This window comes from Alligator sinensis, unplaced genomic scaffold (genome assembly GCF_000455745.1).
Source record: "Alligator sinensis unplaced genomic scaffold, ASM45574v1 scaffold1295_1, whole genome shotgun sequence".
NCBI lineage: Eukaryota > Metazoa > Chordata > Crocodylia > Alligatoridae > Alligator > Alligator sinensis.
Genome location: NW_005841880.1, coordinates 3,995,983 through 3,999,640, shown reverse-complemented (window position 1 = coordinate 3,999,640; position 3,658 = coordinate 3,995,983). Strand labels below are relative to the sequence as shown.

At 61.4% G+C, this 3,658-nt stretch overlaps 1 pseudogene; it reads left to right on the top strand.

Annotated features, from left to right (window-relative positions):
* The window catches only part of LOC102376088, a 7,148-nt pseudogene extending 6,297 nt beyond the window's left edge, over positions 1-851 (top strand).
* The last annotated feature ends 2,807 nt before the right edge of the window (positions 852-3,658 follow it).

Sequence of the window (3,658 nt, the reverse complement as noted above, 5' to 3'; positions counted from 1 at the left end):
TCTTTCCCTCTTAGATTCTAGCCTGGGCCCCTCTGCAAGCGACAGGAGCACCAGACTCCACACCTGCTCCACAAGACGCCTCCGCCACCACTTGGTTCCCCCTGACTGCAGCGCTTGCCCCAGGGGATGCCCTGGGACCCTCTCTGCCGCGTTGCTTTTCCATGTCTCTTACCTGGTGCCCGTGGTCAGATGGGAATCCGGGTAGAGCAGCTGCCCAGGGCTCAGCACGGCCCGAGCTGGAGGTCACAGCATCCATCCCTGAACAAACTCGAAGCTGTCTAGTCCTTGCTGCACTGCTGCCAGCTCAGGCATTGCATTTCCTTGCCAGCATCGCTCGCTCTGGGGTCTGCACGGGCTCAGACAAGGGAAGGCATGGTACCTCACACCTGGGTGGTATCTCATGCTCCCTGCTGCTCAGGAGCCAAGTTTTTCTCCGGCTCCATCCCAGCTCAACGGGGCATCCCAGCTGTGGGGCGGCTTGTACCCACCGCTTCCCCCTGCAATGATCCCCAAATCCTGGTAGTCAGAGCTTCTTTATCAGTCACTTCCCACAACCCAGAGAGGAACAGCCCCTGTCGAGCTGGGACCCCAGCTCGGAGGTTAGCGGTAGGGATGAGGCCAGTCTGAGCGGGGAGACGGGGGAACGTGGCTCTAGGGTGGGGAGGCTCCAGTGGCCAGCTCGGTTGTGGCAGTGGCAAAGCTGGGGGGACACGGGCAGGCTGGGAGCCTGCAGCAGGGAGATGCTGCAACCTGTGTTCTTTGATCCTCTGAATAAAATTCACAATACTGGAATCTACCTGGTAGGATCTTTGCCTTTGGGGTAGGGACCGGGACGAGCCCTGGGCCTGGGCTGGGACCAAGGGCAAAACCAGCTGAATCGGCCACGCAGGATGTGATATCCAGTGAGGATATGGGATGGCATGATGCCAGGACCACCTGTGTCCCCCTACCAGTGTTTTGCCAAGCCTCCTGTAGGGTCCCAGGAGGTATTTCTGGCCCCACGGTGCGGGATTCTTGCCCGGGGAGCCTGGGATTCAGGCAGGGAGAATGGGTTCACTCCAGAGGGAAGGGTTTTCTGCCCTCCATCCGTGATGCCCCCACCCTGCGCTGGAAGCGTTGCAGGGACAGGCAACTCCATCTCCATGTGGGCTCCCCCTCCATGGCAGTACACAGGGTGTCCCAGCCCTACAGACTGTGGGGAAGCATCCCCTGATGTGAGGGGCGGAGGAAGGAGCAGTTTCCATCCTCTCCAAACTGCTCTGAGCTGGAGGGACCCTAGGCAAGGCCCCAGGAGCCAGGTCTGCTGAGGACCGATTTCAGCAGACACTTCACTCGCATGCAGAGGGCACTCGAGCCAGCGCCCGTCCTCATCCCCTGCGGTGGGGCAGCTCCGTGCAGCCCTGGATTCCTGAGGAGTGACCGATGCTCCCCGCAGCCTCCGCGCCCCCCTCCACCCTGTCCGCCCGCCAGGGCCTTGTTTAGACACCGTCTGGAGCCTCTTCCCACTGAGATTTCCTCCTCCCGAGACCCGCACCCCGCCAGCCAGAGGGAAGCAGACCAAGAACTCCAGACATTTCCCCTCAGCCTGCAGCCAAAGCCGAGCGGCTCACCTCTCGCGGCAATGCCGACTGCTCCAGAGGCTCCTTTGCTGGTTCTCTCCTTGCTCCCGTCTTGTCCAGGGAGGCTGTCTTTTGTATCCCACCTCTCCTGGACTGCAAATCCACCCGGCTCCTAGCATCCTAACACCCACCAAAATAGACCCCTCTGCGGCCACAACCATGCACACATCTGGGAAGGCCTGCAGAGGTGCGCACACCATCCGTAATGCCACCCATGCAGGTTAGGTCCACAGCCCTTGCAGTAATCATGGCTTGAGTCCCCACGCTACCCCCTGCTTCAAGCTCACCCCAGCCCACACCCACTTCCCCGGTCGTGCTGACCCCAACGGAGCCGTGGCCCAGCTCCCCCGCCTCGCCTCGGCTAGCCCAGCTCCTCCAGCCCCGGGTCTCTGCTGCCATGATGCAAAGCATCAAATATCCGTGGTTTTTTTACCGATGGGAATCAAAGGGCAGCCTGGGCTGTGGGAAGACCTACAAAGGCACCTCGTGAGGAGGGGTTTTGGGCTTGGATATCGAGACCGAGGGCCTTGCAACCGATCTGAGACAGACCGCCACCTCGGAGACCTCCCAAATCCTAGATAACAAGGGTGACCAGCAGCTTTCATTTGCCCAGCCTCATGCACTGCAAACACCCGAGGGGAAGACGAGTGCTAGATGTGCAGAGTCCCTCTTCGTGCTGTGCCTCTGCAAATCAGACCCCCCCACAAAGCCCCCATGGCTTGCTTTACTAATAGTTCCCGTCAAAGATGGCCACTGTGAGCTGGGCACATCTCAGAGGCTTTTCTTGTCCCTTCGCCTTACTAAACCCCAGGTGGGGGGGGACAAGAAGGCTTCATTCGTGAGGCTGAAAGGCCTCCAGTCCTCACCAACCCCCAGCACCAGGGTGCGAGACGGACGGCGCAGGACTTCTCAGGGGTGTGCAAAGAGGAAGGGGGCAGAGCTCTCCCCAGCCCTCTCCTGGCTCACACCTACATGGGCCAGACTTCAGGATACGCGCAGTCTAGACGGGCCAAAGCAGCCGCAGACCCAAACCGACCAACCACGCCTCCAACCAGCTCCATTTCCTCCCCCAGCTCCAGCAGGCTGGCACGTCTACGGCCCTTTGTGCGCAGAGACTCCTCCGAGCCAGGCAGACCCGGCCCCAAAACCATCTCCCAAGCCCCCACCGTTGAGGGCAACCCAACGTCCCAATGGCATGCACCTCAAGGCCCACCAGCAGCTCCCATGCCACCCCCCAGATGCCCGGAGTCGGGCCGTGAGCGCAGAACAGGCCGGGGTGGAGGCTGGGGTGGCAAGGCCTCTCAGTTGGCTTGAGAGGTCCGTGTCCCCAGCTGCCCAGGCCGTGGCCATGTTTGCTTGCATCGCTCAGCAGGACAAGGCTGCAAAACAACCTCTCCCAAAGGAGCTGACTCAGGCGCACACACAGGGCTTGTTTAAGCCTGGGGCTCCGGGCCGGAGCAGCTGCAGCCACCGCCCCGCCTGGGCACCGCGGGCACGGAGGGGACCCAGACCTCTGAGGGAGTCGGGAGCCCCGGCAAATCATTATCAGGGGCTCGAGGAGGCGTAAAGAGGTGCTGAAGCAGCGCCAACCCATCCCAGCTGGCTCCCACTTGCTTCAGGTGGGCTGGTACCACCTTTTCTGCCACTGCTTTGCACCATCAGCCCCTCACCTCCGCCCAAGCCCATGGGGGTCCTTCTCCAAGGGCTGCGGCCACCGGGCTCCGGGTGCAGTCTTCTCCATGCACAGTTGAGGGAGGTTCAGCATGGGCAGTAAAGCAGACTGAAGCTCCTAGCACCCAGCTCCTCGGCACAGGCAGGGAAAGGCTTGGGAATGCGGCTACGAGCTTCTGCAAACACTGGGTCTCATCCTGGACAAGGGCAGGCGGCTACTGGGGTTCAGCCTTGTCTACGCTATGGAGCTGCTGCCATCACGACTCCAGAGGCGGATCCCCTGGGGCAATGATGGGAAGAGACTGCCCCTCATTGCAGCAGCTTGCTCCCCACAACTGCCCTGGATCCCCAGCAGGCATTTGTCCAGC